Raw genomic sequence first — 22,005 nt, 5'->3', positions numbered from 1 at the left:
CCAAGAGGGCCATTCATTTGAATAAGCGCCAAAAGGGCCATTCGTTCAAATGAAATGCCAAAAGTGTCACCTCTTTTTTAAGAATTAGCCAAAAGGGCCAAGTCATCAAAGCCACGCAAGGGGTATTAAGACTACTACACAAGACCAAGAAGGTCAATCAAATCAAAAGGTACCAAGAAGGTCACCCACGTGAAAACAAACTAAGATGGTACAACTACAAAGCCATGCAAGAGTGGCAGAAATAGAAAACAAGGACAAATAGGGTCAACCATACTGCTACCCAGCAGATGGAAGTAAGTTCATAACCACCAAAAAGAGGAGAGAGTTGATCAAACCAGATCCAGATTCATGCGGAGCGAACGGGGAACTTTTTCTTACGCAGCCGGTCAAGATAGGGTGCCAACGAGAGTCAAGCTCTCTGGCCAGGAATCGAAAGAATACTCCACCCTGTGCTCAGCCGCACAAAATTGATTTTTTTTAAAGATTTAGCTTTATTTTTCTTTCTTTGCAAAAACCTCACGACCGGTCGAACACATATCGGGAAGTACAAAGGCATTCCCACATAAGAGATACCTTTTTCTATCATTCGAGTTGAACTACAAGTGATCTAATTCTGGAAATCAGGGATATGTAGGCGGACTCAATAACAGAGAGTTGGTCACATTCCAACAGATCATTCCGGGACCTTTCAGTTTTGACTGAAAGATCAGGGATTCATTTTACAAAAATTTGTATTAGAAGTTAATTAAGTCGAACTACAAGTGGCTTGAATTCTCATATAACTTAAGATATATAGGAAACCCAGAGACTGGGTCCGACCATCGTTTTTGAAAATTGCATGGGAAAAGAGATGTATTTTGACTTGGTAGGTCAAAAATCAGGTTTGTTACCATCGCGAGGGACGAGGTACCCGAGCCAGCTGCTAGGGCCAGCACGAGAGGACGAGGACAGGCTAGTGGCCACGGCTGAGCTAGAGGTCGCCATCCTATATCAGCCAGGGGAAGGGCCCCTGAGGCTATATAGAGGTGCGCTCAATGAGCTTCTCCAGAGCATCAGCCAGAACGCTAGCCCGCTAGAGAGTAGGCAGCTGGAAGAGGTATGGGGCCAGCCCAGTCTCGCCCCGAGGTTATATCCGATCCAGTATTCGCCCGAATCCTTCTTCATCTCGATGCCCAACATGTCATGGGTGGTGCCACTACTCCAGGTGGTTCACAGACCAGAGTAGGAGTAAGGACTCTTGAGCAAGGATAGACACCGGGGTTGCAGGCTGCTGCTGCCATGGCCCCACGCGTTGATGGTATACCAGCCTCTGAGGGTGCTCCTAGGCCAGTAGTAGGCCGAGTCTTGACACTTGGGGATCAGGAGCTTGTTGGAGGATTCTTGAAGATGAAACCGCCCAGATTCTTTGGCACGACTAGTGAGGACGCGTATGAGTTCATTATGGATATGCATCAGAGATTGTACAAAATGGGCATTGTGGAGTCACGTAGTGTGGATTATGTGTCTTTCTAGCTTCGCGGGGATGCGAAGACGTGGTGGAGGTATTTTATTGAGGGCAGACCTGTTGGTTCACCTCCACTCATCTAGGCACAATTTCACTAGGCTTTCTTAGAGAAGTACATGCCACATACTTTAAGGGATCGGTGCAAGGATGAGTTCACTCATTTACAGCAGAGGGGTATGTCGATGGAAGAGTATGAGGCCCAGTTCCTATTTTTGGCTCAATATACGACGCAGTTGATTCTGACATAGGAAGAGAGGGTTCGAAGATTTATGGATGGACTTGTGCTTCCACTTCATATTGCTTATCTTCAGCTTATAGCCTTAGGGTCTTCCTTTCAGGTGGTAGTGGATCATATCGTGGGTGTCGAGTCAGCTAAGGTTCGATATTTTTGATGGGCTAATAAGAGGAAGCCTCATCAGTATGGTGGATACAGTGGTTCCAGTTCTAGAGGCGGGGGTTAGTCTTCCAGGATCTATCAGTTTTACCCCAGCCGCCCCATTCAGTCTGCACTTCAGGCATCTTCTGGTAGCCCTTGTAGACAGAGTGGTTATGGGTCTAGGCAGGCTTTTATAGGTTCATTCGCTCGACCAACCGACCAAGGTGGTTTTTTTGGTTCTTCAATCTCAGTGTATCATCCTCGAACACCTATAGAGTGTTGGGTTTGTGGTGATCCCAGTCACATTGCGAGAGAGTGCACCTGATATAAATAGAGTGGGACCAGCAGGGCTCTCGGTTCCAGACCCCTAGGACTCCTCTATATTTTAGTAGCTGGGGTGGTTCTTCAGCTAGAGGCGGTTCTCATTCAGGCTACGGTGGTTCGCATTCGTCCGGGGGTGGACATCAGTCCGGTAGGGGTGGTTCCCAGGTCTCCAGAGGAGGAGCACAATCCGGCTAAAGTGGTCGTGGTGGTGCTCATTGTTATGCTTTTCCCTGTAGGCTCGAGGCTGAGGCATTTGATGCTGTGATCTCAGGTACCATTTCTGTTCTTCATCGGGCAACTTTAGTCTTATTTGATCCCAGTTCTACCTTCTCATATGTGTTTACTTATCATTCTGTTGGTTCGGATTTGAGTTTGCATGTCTTGATGTGCCTATTCACGTGTCTACTCCAGTTGGAGATTCAGTTGTGGTTGATTGGGTCTATCGGTCTTGCTTAGTTACTTTTATGGGGTACGACACGTGGGTAGACTTGATGATCTTAGATATGGTTGATTTTGATATTATTTTGGGTATAGTAAGCTGTCCCTGTATCACACGATCTTGGACTGTCACGCCAAGACATTCACCTTAACCATGCTTGGAATTCCTAGACTTGAGTAGAAGGGTACTCTGAGTCCCCCTCCAAAGAAGATTTTTTCCTATCTCTGCATGACGGAATTAGTCGACAAGGGGTGTTTGGCCTACTTGGTCCATGTTCATGATACTAGCGTTGATTCTACGCCCTTTAAGTCCGTGCCCATTGTGTGTGAGTTTGTGGAAGTATTCCCTTATGATTTACCGGGTATGCCACCTGATCGTGACATTGACTTTTGCATCGATTTAGAGCCGGGCACTCTCCCTATTTTCGTTCCGCCATATAGGATGGCACCTGCTGAGTTGAAAGAGGATTCATTAGACCGAGCGTCTCCTCTTAGGGCGCTTCCATGCTATTTGTGAAGAAGAAAGCTAGGACGATGAGGATGTGCATAAATTACCGTCAGTTGAACAAGTTCACCATTCATAATAAGTATCTTATTCCTCGCATTGATGACTTGTTCAACCATCTGGGTAAAGCTAATGTGGTAGCTGATGCATTGAGCCGACGGTAAAGCTAATGTGGTAGCTAATGCATTGAGCCGAAAGGCAGTGAGTATGGGTAGTTTAGCTCGGTTAATTGCTTCGGAGCGTCCTTTGGCCATGGAGGTTCAGACTCTGGCTAACAGTCTTGTGTGTCTTGATATTTAAGATCCGTGCAGAGTTTTAGCGCGTGCCGATTAAGGTCGTTTCTCTTCGAGCAGATCAGGGCTCAGCAGTTTGATGATGCGAAGTTATGCAAGATTCATGATAAGGTTTTGAGAGGTGAGGCCAAGGAGTCTGTGCTTGATGATGAGGGGATTTTGAGTATCAAGGGACGTGTATGTGTTTCTCGTGTAGGTGGTCTGATTCAATTGATATTGGAGGAGGCTCATAGCTGCAGGTATTCAATCCATCCATAGGCGACTAAGATGTATCGTGATTTGAGCTGGCACTACTGGTGGGTTTGGATGAAGAGAGATATTGTAGATTTCATTGGTCAGTGTGGGAATTGTCAGCAAGTCAAGTATGAGCACCAGAAACCTGGTGGTGTGCTTCAGAGGATGCTCATTCCCTAGTGGAAGTGGGAGAGGATTGCCATGGATTTTGTTATGGGTCTTCCAAAGATCTTGGGCAAGTTCGATTCAATTTGGGTAATTGTTGATCGATTGACTAAGTCTGCTTATTTCATCCCAGTTCAAATTACTTATAAAGCAGAGAAGTTGGCTAGGATTTACATCCTAGAAATAGTGTGATTTCACGGGCTTCCTATTTCCATTATTTCTGATCGAGGCACTCAATTTGCCTTTAATTTCTGGAGGACGTTGCAGGCAAATTTGGGTAATCAGTTAGACCTTAGCACTGCATTTCATCCACAGACTGACGGTCAGTTTGAGCGGACTATTCAGGTGTTCGAGGATATGTTGAGAGCTTGTGTTATTGATTTTGGTAGTTATTGGGACCAATTCTTACCCTTGGCAGGGTTCGCGTACAACAATAGCTACCATTCGAGTATTAATATGGCATCGTTCGAGGCTTTATATGGTAGGAGGTGTCGTTCTTCTATTGGGTGGTTTAATGCTTTTGAGGTTCGACCTTGGGATACAGATTTCCTGAGGGAGTCGTTGGACAAGGTGAATCCTATTTAGGAAAAGCTTCTGGTAGCTGATGTGCCGGGAATTTTGGCACATCTAATGCTTTTTAACTCTAAGTGTTACTTGTTTTCGAGCAAGTTTGTGTTAGTTTGATGTGTTTTGTGTGTTGTGCAGGTATTTTGAAGTTAGAATTCTCAGAAAGCGAAAAAATGAGGAAAAGAAACAATTTGTTCTGATAAGCATAAGGACGGATTATCAACATGCTCGACGGCCTGTCGAGTTGCCTCGTCGATAAGTTCCTGCGAAGTGACAATTCATCATATCATCATCAGATCGTCGACTTGCACCGCCGACATGATCGACGGTTCGTCGAAGTGCTTCGACGGTGCAGTTCCTGCAAAATGATAAAAGTATACTCAGATCGTCGGGTTGGTCGTCGAGCATGTCGACGACCGTCGAAGTGCAAAGACGACCCATCAAAGTGCAAGCCGAGATGGAACAGGACTAGGATTGAATATTCCGAGTTTTAACTTGTATAAATACCTGTTTAGGTTTTATTTTTCAGACATCTGGAGTTTTAGACTTGTAGTAATTACTTTTGAGTTGTTATAGCTTTTGAAGATTTCCAGACAATTACATTCATTAATTTCAAGTTTTATTCGTAAGTTCAATACAATAATTCAATTATGCAATCTTCAATCTTTTATTGTTTTCTTGTTGCCATGAGTAGCTAAACACCTTTACTAAGGTTGTGACCCAAGGATGGGTGTTTTGTGATTGGGGATCGTGAAAGATATACGCATAATGGATTGTTAGGGTTTATTTGTTCTTCGTATTCATCATATAGTTAGTAGTTGCAAACATTAGCTCATGCCACAAACTTTAGTCTATTTGGGAAAATAGCTAGGGTTAGGTAAGAACAAATAACAAGAACTCAGGGCTTTAAACCTTGTTTAATAAATTCACTTAGGAATAAGAGGAATTTACTTGGCATAATTAACCGTTCTTCATGCATACTTTCTTATCTTTGGAAAAAGCATAGAAAGAAATAATCTTTTCTTATTGGGAAATAGTTTAGATTCACATAGAAGTTAAGTACATCCATACAAACAGTCCATTAGAAGTATATCAAGATCAAGACCCGTGATCATACACTTTATCTGACGGGGACGCAACCTTGGTTCTTTTTACCCATATATTTACAACTTTAAATTTCCAATCACTTTAAATTAGTCCACAAACCAAATCAACTATAAAACCCTTTTCTGGAATACACCAGGACCGCAAGATTAGTATAATACTTGTTTAGTAAACTTTTCATACCATATTTTTTTTGGGATTCGACCCCAACCTTGTTGGGTTACTATATTTGACAACGTCCGCATTATACCATTAATAGGTGTAATTTGAGCGCATAAAATTTTGGCGCCGTTGCCTGGGAATACGGTTTTGAAATTACTAAATAGTGTTTACTCTTCTTAACGTCTTTGTCATATTCCAACACACCTCGTTTGCTACCTTGTAAACCAGGTGATCATGGCCAACAATGAACTTCCAGTCGAGAATGTTTTTGCTGATGAATCAGAAGCAGATGAAGACTTTGCATCTGCAATCGTTCATCCGAGGGTGACTGATACTACTATCAAGTTTGATAATTCTCTCTATCATATGCTCAAACAAGAGGGATACTTTCAGAATGCAGTCGATGATGACCCTTACCAACATATAACAAACTTTTGGGATGTGTGCTCTCTGCATATCCAACGGGGTGTGACTCAAGAAGCAGTCCGGCTGAAACTCTTCAAATATTCGTTAGCCGGAGAAACAAGAAAATGGTTCACAAAGCTTCCCCGGAACTCTATTGCTACATGGGAAGAGATGGTCAGAGTTTTTCTCAGGAAGTGGTACCCCCCGAGTAAAAGGGCTGAAATTCATGATCAGATTTACGAATTCAATCAACGTAATGGGGAACAACCTTTTGAAGCTTGGGAGAGGTACAAGGAATAATTGGATAGGAGTCCAAACCATGGTTTTCCAGAACAGATTTTGAAGGAGAAGTTTTACAGAGGTTTGGATCCTATTACCCAAGCAATAGCCAATAATGCTGCCAGCGGGTGTTTCATGAATAAGTCCTATGCTACTATTACTGATATACTTAACCGATTGACTACCCACAGCCAAGCATGGCATTCAAGTAACTCTGATGGACTATCACTGGGAACACCGTTGATTCAAAACATTGTGAAAGATAGCCAAGAAACGCAACGGACATTAGCACAATTGGCCACTAGTCTCTCTTTACTAACAAAGAGGCTTGATGAGAGAGAAGAGAAGAAGGTGAACGTATGTGAAGACATCGCAGGCATGCCGCCTAGAATGTACCAAGTCCCAGAGGGTCCGTATCAAGAGGGCCCCCTTCCGCAAGTTGAGAATGTTCAGTATGCAGATTACATAGCAAATGGGGAGATTCCCGGGCCAATTCAGAGATACTGGCGACCCCAACAAGGGCAGGGATCATACAATCAAGGGAACTATAACAACAACCAAGGGAACTACAACAACAACTATGGTGGACCGAACCAAGGGAGATACAACAACAACAACAGTAATTTTGGGAACAGAAGTTCCAACCCTTACATTCCACCAAAAGGGCAATCTAATGATCAAGATAGTTCGAGGTTGGAGTCAATGCTTGAGAAAGTGTTAGCAAGTCAGACGAACACTGAAAAGACATTATTTGGGCTTTCAGAGATGGTGGTCTATCATTTAGCAACTATTCAGAATCTTGAACAACAGATGCGTGATCTTTCTAGAGAACAACATCCTGCTAGAAAAGGAGGGCTTCCTAGTGATACCATTCCAAACCCGAAGAATGGTGGGAGAGTGGAACATACTTTTTCTATTAGCACGAGGAGTGGTAAAATACTTCAAGGTTCTGACAAGAAGGTGGTTGATCTAGAGCCGATTATTGAGGAAGAAGAGGTGCATTCTGATGTGCCTATTATTGATGAGGAAGTCCGTGGTGAAGAAAAAGTTACTGATATTCTAGAAGTTGCTGCTGATACAGGGAAACACACGATAAAAGGGGCTCTTCGCCCTTTGACTCAGATGTACAAAGCAAAGCCTCCCTTTCCGCAGAGGTTGGCAAAGAAGAATGATGATGCTAAGTGTCAGAAGTTCTATGATCAGTTGAAGCAGTTAATAGTGAATTTTCCATTCTTAGATGTTGTCAAAGAGATGCCCAGATTTGCTAAGTTTGTGAAGGACCTGCTTACAAAGAAAAGGTTTGTTCAACATGAGACAGTGAATTTAACTCATCAAGTGAGTTCAATTATCGCTTCAACCACAGTTCAGAAGAAGGGGGACCCAGAGACATTCACTATTCCATGCAATATTGGGCTTCATGCATTCGCCCGTGCTCTGTGTGATAATGGGGAGAGTATTAATTTGATGCCCCTTGCTATTTTCAAACAATCTGGATTGGGGACTCTTAGACCAACTTCTATGAGTTTACAGATGACAGGCAGATCTATCAAAAAGCCAATTGGAGTTATAGATGATGTGTTGGTGCAAGTGGGTAAGTTCATGTTTCCTGCTGATTTCGTGATTCTGGATTGTGCGGTGGATAGAGATATTCCAATTATCTTGGGAAGACCGTTCCTTGCTACGGGAAGAACGCTTATGGATTCTGAAAAGAATGAAATTAAGTTCCGAGTGAATGATGAAGAAGTAACTTTCCAAGTAAGCAAGGGGATGAAGTTGCCAAGCGCTTATGAGAGTATCTCGGTTATTGATTCGTTTGATGGGATTGATGATGCTGTTGAACATAAAATGGAAGAAGAAAGTTTGGGAGAAGCTCTCGCTGCAGTTCTGATAAATTTTGATACTTGTGATATGGAGGGCTACGTGGAAACTATAAATGCGCTTGAGGGTCGAGGTTCCTACACTTATCACCCAAGAAAGCTTGATCTTGATCTTGCAAATAGAACTACTCCACCAGCTAAGCCTTCAATTATCAAGCCTCCAAAGCTTGAGCTCAAGTAACTCCCATCACATTTGAGGTATGAGTTCCTTGGTCCGAACAAGACATTGCTGGTAATTATTTCAGCATTATTGACTGAGGAACAAATTGAGCGTTTAGTGGAGATTTTGCGCGAGTACAGACGTGCTATTGGGTGGACCATAGCAAACATTCGGGGTATTCTTTCTGGCATCTGTGAGTATAAAATTCAGCTAGAGAAGGACAGCAAGCCGAATGTTGAGCATCAGCGGAGATTGAACCAGAACATGCAAGAGGTCGTGAAAAAGGAGATCATAAAGTGGTTAGACGCTGGGGTAGTGTAACCGATTGCAGACAGCAAATGGGTAAGTCCTGTTCAATGTGTACTAAAGAAAGGAGGTATCACCATGGTGCCTAATGCAAAGAATGATCTTATCCCCACTCGTACAGTTACTGGATGGCGTGTTTGCATGGACTACAGGAAGCTGAATACTGCCACTTGTAAAGACCATTTTCCCATGCCATTCATTGATCAGATGCTAGATAGGCTGGCTGGGAGGTCTTACTATTGCTTCCTAGTTGGATACTCGAGTTATAATCAGATCAACATTGCCTTGGAAGATCAAGAGAAGACGACTTTTACTTGTTCGTATGGGACGTTTACGTTCAGCCGAATGCCCTTTGAGTGGTGTAATGCACCAGCCACTTTTCAAAGGTGCATGATGTCGATCTTTTCTGACATGGTAGAGGACTTCTTGGAGGTATTTATGGATGGTTTCTCTGTTGTTGGTGATTCGTTTGATGATTGTCTTGACCATCTGGGTCAGGTGCTGAAAAGATGTGAGAAGACAAATCTGGTGCTAAATTGGGAGAAGTGCTACTTTATAGTGAAGGAAGGGATCATCCTCGGTGACAAAATCTCTGAAAAGGGAATAGAGGCCGATCAAGCGAAGATAGATGTGATTACGAAACTTCCTCCACCCATCTCAGTCAAATGTGTCCGAAGTTTCTTAGGACATGCTGGGTTCTACAAGCGCTTCATCAAGGATTTCTCCAAGATTGCTAACCTGATGTGCAAGCTTCTTGAAAAAAAGGCTAAGTTTATGTTTGATGACAAGTGCCGAAAGGCGTTTGATGAATTGAAGGAGCGTCTCACTACTGCTTCTGTGATTGTTACTCCGGATTGGTCATTACCTTTTGAGCTGATGTGTGATGCTAGTGGGTTTGCAATTGGTGCTGTGCTTGGTTAGAGGCACAATAAAATTATGCACCCGATCTAATATGCTAGTAGGACACTTAATGCGGCGCAGATGAACTACATGGTGACCGAGCAAGAACTGCTTGCAATAGTTTATGCTTTTGAGAAGTTTCGGTCCTATTTGCTGGGGTCCAAGGTTGTGGTGCACACTGACCATGCTGTGTTGAGGTATTTAATGGCAAATAAGGAAGCTAAGCCGCGACTGATTCGTTGGGTCTTTCTGTTACAAGAGTTTGATTTCGAAGTAAAAGATCGAAAGGGATCCGAAAATCAAGTCGCAAATCATCTCTCTAGCCTTGAAGAAACTGGGATGCCTGTAGAAGAACTTGACATTGAAGATGCGTTTCCAGACGATCAAGTTTTGGCCGGTGTCTATGCAAGTGGCACCTTGGTTTTCCGATTTTGCTAACTACTTGGTAACGGGTAGCATTCCGACGAGATAAAATCATATCAGAAAAAGAAGTTTTTGCGGGATGTCCGTCAGTACAATTGGGATGAACCATACATATTCAGAACTTGCGCTGATAATATTATTCGGTGTTGTGTCCCAGAGAGTGAGGTATTGGAGATTCTGAAGGCTTGCCACGACTCTCCAGTTGGGGGACATCATAGTGGTACGAGGATTGCTGCAAAGATCCTCGAATGTGGTTATTATTGGCCTACTCTCTTTCATGATGCTAATCTGATGGTACGTTCTTGTGATTAGTGCCAAAGGCAGGGGAATACTGGTAGGAGGCAAGAGATGCCTATGAACTTTGTAATGGAAGTTGAAGTGTTCGATGTTTGGGGAATTGATTTTATGGGTCCCTTTGTAAGCTCTTGTGGCATAAAATACATCTTGGTGGCTATTGATTATGTCTCCAAATGGGTAGAAGCAGTGGCGTTACCTAATAATGAAGCCAAGAGTGTCACTTGATTCTTGAAAAAGAACATATTTACTCATTTTGGTACCCCAAGGGTAATAATCAGTGATAGTGGTTCTCACTTTTGCAATAAAGCCTTTGCGGGATTAATGGAGAAGTATGGAGTCAAGCATAGGGTGGCAACACCGTATCATCCTCAGACAAGCGGGCAAGTTGAAGTCTCTATTCGGGAGATAAAAAGTATTTTAGCAAAGACGGTGAATGCAAACAGAACTGATTGGGCCCGCAAGCTCGATGATGCTCTATGGGCTTACTAGACTGCCTTCAAGACTCCGATTGGGACTTCACCCTTCAAGCTAGTTTTCGGAAAGGCATGTCACCTGCCAGTTAAACTTGAACATAAGGCCATGTGGGCCTTGAAGAAGGGGAACATGAATTGGGAAGAAGCGACCAAACTCAGGTTGTTTCAGCTCAATGAGATGGATGAGTTCCGCTATCAGGCATATGAAAGTACAGCGCTATACAAAGAGAGTATGAAGCAATATCATGACAAGAAAATCCTGAAGCGGGAATTCTACAAAGGTGACCCCGTCTTGCTGTTTAATTCTAGATTGAAGCTGCTTCCGGGAAAATTGAAATCACGGTGGTCAGGTCCCTTTGAAGTGGTAAGTGTCTCACCCCATGGAGCTATTGAATTGAAGTCCGAAGACGGAACTCGGACATTTAAGGTGAACGGGCAGAGAGTGAAGCACTACCATGGTATGATTGACGGAGATAGAATTGTGGACCAATATCGGTTGAAGCACCTTGGGACGAATGTTGAAGCGGCGAGTCCTGACCAAGAGTAAACTGATAACACTGTCGTGCTGCGACGTTAAATTAAGCGTTTCTTGGGAGGCAACCCAAGTTTAAAATTCTGTAATTTTTTTTTTAGGTTTTAGGTTTTTATTTTTTTAAAGGTTTCGAGAGCGCGGGAACTGAAAATCGAAAAAACCAGTAAAGTTACACCAGAGCACAAAGACGGACCATCGACAGGTCGACGTACAGCCAATGTATAATGACGGTATGCAGAGCTGAACTTCTGAGGATTAGCAACTGTGCATCTGCAGGTAAGTAAATCGACGAGCATGTCAACGGACCATCAACATGTTCGACGACGCCGTCGAAATGCTCGTCAATAGGTAGGCTCTTCTCTTTAATTTTCGTGTCATCGATACGCTTTGACGAGTCGTCGACGACGACTCGTCCAAAAAATTCGAAAAAAAATATAAAGGCGAACAGTCGCGTGTTTAAAGAGTAATAACGGGCAGACCATATCAGTTATTTCCCACTCAACCTCTTCAAAATCCATAACTCCCTCCATAACTCCTTCCATAACTCCCTATATTTTCCTCCATTAATCAACATAAATCACAACCCACTGAAATTCCCTACCCTAAAGAGTCATTATTCACTAATTTTCTCACTTCTGCCCTAGTTGCTCTGTTTTTTTTGTGGATTTTTAGTCAAGTAATCTTCTACTTCTTCACCCAATCAGGTATGTTGCAATAATTTCGGCCTCTTCTTGGTTTCACTTTAAGTAAGACAGTCGAAAATTCTTAATTAACACTACGTAGGGTTCCTAATTTAATGGGTACTGAAATTGGAAATTTGGTGTGTGTTGTTAGCATGATTAAATCAGTTAGGGTTGTGTTCATCGGGTTGGGGTAGTGATATACGAAATGTGTAGTGCAAAGGGTAGAGATCATGACCTAGGTTTGTATTTGTCGAATGAAATCTATGTCTGAAGTGGCAAAACGTGTGAAATTGTGGTTGGGGGAAGGGAATTTGGTATGATTGCTGTTAAATGGACTCGTGGGGACGAGATATCGTTCCCCCATTGAGTCGGCTGGCATTTGATAAACTTTTTGGTTCATTATGCCCGTGAATGGTCCGAAAAGGAAAATCCAATTCTCTGTTGAAACTTGATGCTTAAGGAGTGAAGTCTGAGTAACTCCAACGGGCCAGAGGGTATTTCGATTAAAAATCTCGATTTGAAATCGTTATACCCACCAAACAAAACTCGGATAATGGCCTAAAGTCCAAAAGGTCAAAAATAAGGGTGAAGTCTGAATAACTCGAAACCCCAAAACCGCAAATGTCCCTAATAATGAAAAATTGGTTCTCTGATTGGTTGAAGTGGAAAATGCAAAGCCGAAGCAAATGTTTGATGTCTGTTAACTGTTGGTTGCTGCTGCAAGGCCGTAAACATGTCGACGGCATCGTCGACAAGTCGACGAACCTTCTTTGTACAAAGACGATCCCGTCGAGCTATTTGATGGTCGGTCGACAAGTTCGCCGGCCCGTCAAAGCACATCGACGGTCTGCAGACTGAGACATCAGAGAACTGAAGCAATTTTTTTTTCCAGAAACTAACTGTTTAGATTTCACTTGTACGGATTGACTAGATTGTGGTTTTTGCTAATTATAGGTATGGCGCTTCCCAAGTTGACAACCACCCGAGGGGGTGTCTCGAGCCAAACGCAAAGAGCAACGGGTCGAAGGAGGCCCGGTGGCTAACCCACATTTAAAGATGAGGGGTCGGATGATGAGCCCGAGGTTATGCTCGTGAAGAAAACCAGTACTGCTCCTCCCCCGTGGAATAGACAGGTCACAGTACCGGCTCCTACACCTCCTAGTTCCTCCCAGTCTGATGAGAAGGAATCATCTACATCTGGGTCCGGTGATGGATCCGAAGAGGAGGGATCAGAGGCTGCATCTGGAGATGCCTCACCTGCCGCATGAGCACAGTCTACTGAGGATGCTGCTCAGTCCTCCTAGGCACATTCTAGATCCCAGACCCGTCAGAGCTCACAGCTTGGTAGTGATGAGCCTGATACTGATACTGATGCTGAGGCAGTTAGGGCCCGGGAACTAAGAAGCAAGAGGCTCGAGGATCGTTTTACTGTTGAGGGTGCCAAGCAACTGTATGAATATGGCATTGAATTGAAAGGTGACGACACTCAGCATGAGAACCGCACCATAAATGAGGAGCGGCGGATCAGTTTTGAGGGGATAGAAATCTTACCCAGGGCTAGGGAGCTCATTCGCCACTATCAGTTAGAGTTCATGCGAGAACCGCCTGGGGAGTATTGCCCGGTCTTGGTTCGCGAGATATATGATGCATAAGGGGCTTTGATCAGAAAAGTTAGAAAGAAGTGCCAGAAATTGAGGGAGATACCGCCACTGAGCGAGGTTAAGATTAGAGGGGTGAGTGTTGGTATATTTGCCCAGGCTATCAACAGAGTATATTTCGGTGATAACTACACCACCCCGACACAGACGAATGAGGTTGAAGATAAATTGCGGAGGTGCAAGGAACAGTCCGTCAGGGACTAGGTATCTACAGTGGTTGGTCGCCCGACCAAGAGAGCCGAGTGTACTAATTTGAAGAATCGAATAAAGAAGCAGTGGTTGACTCTAGAGGGAAAGTTTCGGTGGAGCGTGGTGCAGTTGCGACTTCTCCCCACTCGGGCTGATAATGCTCTTACGGTTGACAGGCAGGTTGTTGTGGCCGCATTAATGTCCAGATACCCGATTAATTTCGGGGCGTTGGCTAGTACGGAGATACAGTTGAGGGCTTCCCAGCCCAACACTTCCCTGACATTTCCATGCCTGATTACAGAGCTTGTTCGGAGGTCACAGGTGCGGTGGATAGATGATATCGACCATCGGATTACAGCTTCGTCAGTTTATTCGATAGAAAAGAGCAAGAATGAGGTCGTTGATGAGAGAGCCAAAGGGAAGCGGACGGATTCCCAGTGGCACTTGGAGGGGTACCCCTACCGCAGGAGCCTGTTCATCCTGGGGCTGCGGGTGACCCTACACTGGAGTTACCCGCCACTGCTACCCCTATTATTAAGACTGTCCAGGCTGCAGATTCTGAGACTCCAACTGTTGATGTTGGTGATGATTCCGTAGAGACTCAGACTACTATTCCTGACCCACAGACTTCGGCTCCACCGCATCCGAGTTCAGTCCCACAGCTAGCGGGTCAAGCTGCACAGCCCCAGGGTACTGCTAGAGTTGATCCATATGCCTTCTCAATGGAAAACTTTAGGAAATTTGCAAAACAGGCGGCTACAGCGGACCAGCAGTCAAAGATCATAGTAAACCAGCTGGATGCTTATGTGAGGACGAGAGTGGAGGAGGCATTAGATCTTGTGAGGACGACACTGTCTACGCGGTTGGATGGATTTGAGCTGAGATTGACTGCATTGGAGATGGCTCGCCCAACCACTTCCACAGATGTCATGAGGGCAGAGTTAGAGTAGCTGAAGGCTGATGTTGCATTATTGAAGGTCCGTGATCCGAGCCTAGTAGCAGCACCACCGTCTGTTGCGGAGGATATTGAGGAGGAGCTTCCAGTGGTGCAATTAGTTGCGCCTGTCGCAGCAGGTGGTCGGGGAAAGATAAAGAGAGTGGGCCGCGATGAGGAGGAGGTGGAGAGAGCACTGGAACTAGGGGCCCGAGTATAGAAGAGCAGTAGGTGGCAGAGGCCATTCAGAGATCGCTCATGGAGAATGTCCTGTTTGGGACTAAAGAAGCCACCTTGAGCAGTGCTCCCAGTGGTGAGACATTGCCACCACCCCTTCCTACTCCAGTGCCAGTGCCTACGGGCACCACTACTGATGTTGTTACTAATGCGGCTACAGAGACTGTTGTTGGTGCAATTGCACCACCTGATGCCAAGCAGACCGATGAGTCGCGAGATGAGCAGCGCGCCTAGTGCGCCACAGGTATTCCTACTCCCTGGTATTAGTTTTTCTGCATTGGGGACATTGCAGACTTTTTTAGTTGGGGGTGGGGGTATTTGACGTATCATATATGTGTTTAGGACCCCCTCGGCTTTTCTTTGCCATGGTTCTTTTCCTGATGGGTTTATTTCTTGTTGAACCTGGAATGTTTAGGTCATGTTTAGATAAAGTATAGTATTGTTGACTTATGTGGTGGTGGTTTGATTAACTTAGGGCTGTCGTATTTTGATTTTGAGAAAAAGTACTCCCTTCCGAAAATGGACTTAGTTGTTTAATTGACATGCATGCCTCTTTGTATGACATTTAGATTATTGGGTTACCTTTTGTGCGGAATTATAGCGGAGAGACTAGTGTGTTGACAATTCTGATGCTATGTGTTATGAGGTTTTGTGGATATATTCTCTAGTTTTGTATGTAATCTAGAACTTACCTGGTTAGCCTGGTTAGTCGTGCCTGTATTCTGAAGATACGTGAAGCTGTGAAATGATCTTAGGCTTTGTTTGTGTTAGGAAACCCCTGTTTAGCCTAAATATAAGCCTACCCATAGATTAATATCCCTTGTTAGCCAGTTTGAACCTGAAACTTGTCTTTGATTAGCCGTAAAAAGCCGATACCCGTTCTTAATATCCATCTCTTTTTGCACCCGCTCCCTCCTTGGCACTAGAATATTAAGACTGAGGCTAAAAGCCTAAGTTGGGGATGATAGGTGGAATAAGGGGAACATGAGGCATAAGCCTAAAGTGGGGTAAAGTAAAGTGCCTAGTTAAAAGACAGCGGTGTGGCAAGTGTAAAAGAAACCAAAAAGAAAAAAAAACAGCAACCAAAGAAAAACAAAAGAGAAAAGTGTGTAAAGAAGTAGAATCACAATAAGAACCACACTGAGGCAACAAAAAGAAAGAAGGGAAGAAAACAAAGGGTAAAAAGGGTAAAAGAGAAGAATAAGATGTAGTTTTCAAGGAGGGTGAGTCACTGTTATCCAAATATCTATCCTACCCACCCCCAATTCTACATTACAACCTTGAAAAGGTCCTAGAGTGATCACAGCTGAACTGTCCAAAGTCGAGGGCGCTGAAAATAAGGGCAAGCCTATGGTATTTGCATGTATAGCTAGAGAATTTCTTTGTGAGTGTTTCTCTTCTTCTTTGTCTTCCGTCCCATTTTGTGTGTACATATTTGTTGGGACATTCTTTGGTCTTTGTGAGGGCATTAGAATTTGTTAAGTGACTGGTTTCTCGTGAGTCTTGATTCGGGTGCGCTATGGTTTCCGTGATAACTAGATGTCATAAATTGAAGCCTTATGGTTAGTTGCAATGAGTCCTTGATTGGTTTTGTTTTTATTGGGGGGAGGGTTATTGTGATGCACTTGATGTGCCGGAAGTTAATTGCCACAACCACTGTAGACAACTTTGCTTTGTGATATCGAGACATTTGTAGAATGAGTCTGTTAGTTGACTTGCTTGAGGACAAGCAAAGACTTTAAGTTGGGCTGTTGATGTGCCGGGAATTATGGCACATCTAATGCTTTTTAACTCTAAGTTTTACTTGTTTTCGAGCAAGTTTGTGTTAGTTTGATGTGTTTTGTGTGTTGTGCAGGTATTTTGAAGTTAGAATGCTCGGAAAGCGAAAAAACGAGGAAAAGAAACAATTTGTTCTGATAAGCATAAGGACGGATCGTCAACATGCTCGACGGCCCGTCGAGTTGCCTAGTCGATAAGTTCATGCGAAGTGACAATTCATCATATCATCATCAGATCGTCGACTTGCACCGTCGACATGATCGACGGTCCGTCGAAGTGCTTCGACGGTGGAGTTCCTGCAGAGTGATAAAAGTATACTCACATCGTCGAGTTGGTGGTCGAGCATGTCGACGACCGTCGAAGTGCAAAGATAACCCGTCAAAGTGCAAGCCGAGATGGAACAGGACTAGGATTGATTATTCCGAGTTTTGACTTGTATAAATACCTATTTAGGTTTTATTTTTCAGACATCTGGAGTTTTAGACTTGTAGTAATTACTTTTGAGTTGTTATTGCTTTTGAATATTTCCAAACAATTACATTCATTACTTTCAAGTTTTATTCGTAAGTTCAATACAATAATTCAATTATGCAATCTTCAATCTTTTATTGTTTTCTTGTTGCCATGAGTAGCTAAAAACCTTTACTAAGATTGTGAACCCAAGGAGGGGTGTTTGTGATTGGGGATCGTGAAAGATATACGCATAATGGATTGTTAGGGTTTATTTGTTCTTCGTATTCATCATATAGTTAGTGGTTGCAAACATTAGCTCATGCGATAAACTTTAGTCTGTTTGGGAAAATAGCTAGGGTTAGGTAAGAACAAATAACAAGAACTCAGGGCTTTAAACCTTGTTTAATAAATTCACTTAGGAATAAGAGGAATTTACTTGACATAATTAACCGTTCTTCATGCATACTTTCTTATCTTTGGAAAAAGCATAGAAAGAAATAATCTTTTCTTATTGGAAAATAGTTTAGATTCACATAGAGGTTAAGTGCATCCATACAAACAGTCCATTAGAAGTATATCAAGATCGAGACCCATGATCATACACTTTATCAGACGGGGACGCAACCTTGGTTCTTTTTACCCATATATTTACAACTTTAAATTTCCAGTCACTTTAAATTGGTCCACAAACCAAATCAACTATAAAACCCTTTTCTGGAATACACCAGGACCGCAAGATTAGTATAATACTTGTTTAGTAAACTTTTCACACCATATTCTCCGTGGGATTCGACCCCAACCTTGTTGGGTTACTATATTTGACAACATCCGCGTTATACCATTAATAGGTGTAATTTGAGCGTATCAGTAGCTCAGAGTCGGCAAAAGATTTATGTAGATCGGAAAGTTCGAGATTTAGAGTTTATGGAGGGTGAGCAAGTTCTTTTGAATATTTCGCCCATGAAGGGTGTAATGCGATTTGGGGAGAGTGGCAAGTTGAGCCTGAGGTACATTGGTCTATTTGAGAGTCTCCGTCGTAATGGTGATGTTGCTTATGAGTTAGCCCTGCCACCAAGCCTATCAGATGTTCATCCGGTATTCTATGTTTCTATGCTGAAGAGGTATCATTCAAATGGGTCTTATATCATTCGTTGGGATTCTGTGTTGCTTGATGAGAATCTGTCTTATGAGAAAGAGCCTATAGCGATCTTAGATAGGCGGGTTAGAAAGTTGATGTCCAAGGAGATAGCTTCTGTTAAGGTGTAATGGAAGTATCGCCCTATTGAAGAGGCCGCATGGGAGACCACGTCCGATATGCATTCCAGATATCTCTAGTTGTTTGTTGACTCAGGTACTTTTCCCCGTTTCTTTCCTTATCGCTTGAGGACGAGCGATTGTTTAATTGGTATCTAATGTAACGACCCGTTTGGTCATTATAGCGCTTTTGACCTATTTAGCCCCATTAACCCTTCCACCAGCCCTATTAGTATGATTTTGACCTACGGGGATGGGTGGTACGATCCCCGAGGTGATCGGACGGGATTTATGATGACTTTTGGGACGTACAGCCTTAAAGTGAAAAATGTTAGACCAATAGTTGACTTTTGGGTAAACAGACCTTTTTTAAAAGTTCGTCGATTTCGAAAGGTCTGGATGGTCGATTATGAATTGGTGGGATGTTCGGTTCGGTTCCCTAGGCACTCAGGAGCATTTTGAATTGTTGGTTGGAAAGTTGGTCTTTGGCCATGGGTGTGGATTGGGTCAAATAGACCTCCGTTGGGAATTCCGAGACCACGAGTGAGTCCATAGCGTATTTTTATGTATGATTGCATGTCTGGTTTGTATCTAGGAGGTCTCAGGTAATTGTCGGATCTTGGGATTGAGTTAGTGAAAAATCAAAAGTTTTATGGTGTCTGGTGTCCGCCGTAGCGGCACCATATACGTGGTAGCGGTCCCACTGTAGCGAGGCCTCGCCGCTATGAGAGGGTGTGAGGTTCGTGGCGAGTCGCCACAACAGACAAGGATTCGCTGTGGCGGACTCATGATAGCGATAGGAGGGCCGTTGCCACGGGTTCGTTGTAGCGGACTCGTGACTGCTGCAGGAAATGATGTGGACTAGATTCTATTTAATGCCTAGTTAAAACCCTTCATTTCCTATCTCTATATTTATTGTTCTTAAGCATCTTTGAGGCGATTTGAGGAGGTTTCAACCAGATTTTCCTTGAGGGTAACTTCTCTAACCTAGATTTCATTTATTCACCTTTCTTAAGCATGAATCCATGATAGAAAATCTATAGAACTTAAGAAGGAAGATGGGTCTTGATATTTACTACCTTATTTTAGTTTTAGTCTTTCAAAATGAGAATTTTTGATGGATTTGACTAATCTAAGAATGGAATTTGATGAATTAGTGATTAATAGACTTGAATCTTCCTTTTATGTTGATGATTTGTAAGATTGAAAGTTAGGGTTTTCACTTGAATGATAAAATTGGCCTATTATTGAGTTAACTTAGCAATTAAAGAGTAGAATTGAACTTCAAGAACATTGGGTTACCGATTTCACCTTTGAAATACCCGTTTTGCCCTTGTGGCCTTGTTCTTCCCATTTTTTCCGTTTTTCGTAGTTTATTTTCATTCAATAGATAGTATAGCAATATGGATATCGATGCTTCTTATTTCTAACTTAGAATTTGATAATGGATAGACTTTGAGTACTTGGACGCTCTCCGGAAAGTCAAGGAGAAGGTTTGATTGTTCGTGGCTCCCGCTCATTTGCCAGGTAGGTTACGGCTTACCTTATGGTTAGACTTCGGTTAGCGAAGCATATGTAGAGTTAGTGATTGTCAGAGAAAGCATGTTACGCCTTCAGGTATGAAGTTAGGATGGATTACGTAGGTTGGTACTGTTGTTTGATTGTGGGCTTGTTTCCTTGTTGTGATCTATTAGCTTGTTTCTATGTGTTTGATACTAGACTAGATACTTAGTTGCCTTATCGTGATTGTGAAACTGCTATCACTCACTTATTGGGTATTATCTAGGATAGAGGAAAGAACTTGACTTATTAATGATATTGAGATATGGGTCCATGTATGGCACGATTGATTTTGATATGTTATCATTCGATATTGATATTATGCATAACACTCATTCTCATCTTTCATGATACACTGATATAAGCTGAGACTTGGTACTGATGATGCTGAGAGAGATGAGAGGCCGATGCCCGAGGTCTGTACCGGGATCGAAAGAGTGTCAGATGCATGAGATCTTTGCCGAGATCACGAGAATGGTGCATGGACTTCGCGCGTCCCCCATGGGTCATGAATGTCGAGGCGTGGTGGTATTCTGCCCGGAGCATATGTGTACGGAGATTACATTGGTCATTTCATATCATTGCATTGCATATGCATTCATTAATACATTTACTTACTTGTTGGATTTAGGCTTGATATTTCTGTACTTGAGTGGTTATTCTTGGACTGTGCTGTCATTATACTTGAATGTGAGCATGTCTATTCTTCAGTCTCTTCCTTTATATATGTTAGCTAACTGTTGTCGGCCTATGATACCTACTAGTACATAGTGTTTGTACTGATATTACCTTGCTGCATTCTTTTATGAGTGCAGAGTACGTGACAGGTTCCACATCCACTCCTCGCGAATGATTCTTGAGGCTTTGCTGTTAAGTGTCTAGGGTGAGCATGCTTGATGGATCCGCAGCCCGGAGACTCTTTCTTTATACTTGTCTTTTCTTGCATTCTGGGATAGTATTCGTATTTGAGACTTTATATTATTCCAGACTTGTAGTGATTAGTAGTGGCTCTTGTACTATATTCAAACTAGTTCCTTGGGGTTGTATTAGTATTGTATTCCGCACTTATTTATATGCATGTTTGAGACTTATATTTCTATTATCCTATTTACTTTATTGTTGTTTAGTTAATGATTAAGGGACTGGTTCGCCTACCAAGGTGGGAAATGGTAGGTGCCCTCACGACTAAGTGATTTTGAGTCGTGACACCCTTATAGCCAAAGCCCCTCCACACCCTCTAGTTAGGACTTCCTAGAATGTGCCCTAGAAAAAATTCTTAGCATCTAAGCTCCCAGTCAAGTCCAAATGATCTGATGTATGTAATTGAAATCAAGGGACTGAAATTGTACTCGCTGATACAAATAAAAGGATATTTTTGATTAATCATTGCATATCATACATATCCTTGCCTCATCTATGTGACTCGAATATTTTGACTAAAATAAGTGACTGTTCTTATTTTGTGCAAATGTGATAGCTCCAGTGGCCATGGGTTTAATATTGAAAATTGCTTAATCACTCTGAGATTAACTTTTTATTGATGCGAAAAGGGGGAAGATTAATTAATTAATTGTGCTTTAATGCTTTTTGACTCATGCTAACCTGGTTTACCTTGAGAAAATCTGGAATATAAGATGGACTGAACAGGTTACACAGTTAGAGTTTGTCATCATCAAAAAGGGGGAATTTGTTGGCATATAGCCATATGTGAAGTTTTGATGATTGACAAAGTAAACCAGCTTAAAGGCATGATGAAAGCTGAACTATAGCAGATGATGGAAAGACAATAAAAGCACGGTGATAAGAAGAGGTCTTGATATAAGGCTTGGTGATAAGTTGGTATTTTACCAACTTGTCTCTTCTTTAATCTTATATTTTTGCTATGTTTGCTTGAGAAAATAGTGCATTTAATATCATTTACATCTATTTTACAG

General features: G+C 42.8%; 1 non-coding gene across 1 annotated transcript; it reads right to left on the bottom strand.

The window, feature by feature from the left end:
* Window positions 1–6,297: 6,297 nt before the first annotated feature.
* On the bottom strand, window positions 6,298–6,403 carry LOC132608514 (small nucleolar RNA R71). Its single transcript, XR_009570428.1, has one exon. It is a non-coding gene; the product is annotated as a small nucleolar RNA R71 (small nucleolar RNA).
* Between the last annotated feature and the right edge of the window lie 15,602 nt (window positions 6,404–22,005).

The sequence above is a fragment of the Lycium barbarum genome, chromosome 8, assembly GCF_019175385.1.
Source record: "Lycium barbarum isolate Lr01 chromosome 8, ASM1917538v2, whole genome shotgun sequence".
NCBI classification, from domain to species: Eukaryota; Viridiplantae; Streptophyta; class Magnoliopsida; order Solanales; family Solanaceae; genus Lycium; species Lycium barbarum.
The sequence above is the reverse complement of the archived record's forward strand: the minus strand, read 5'-3'. Positions and strand labels throughout refer to the sequence as shown.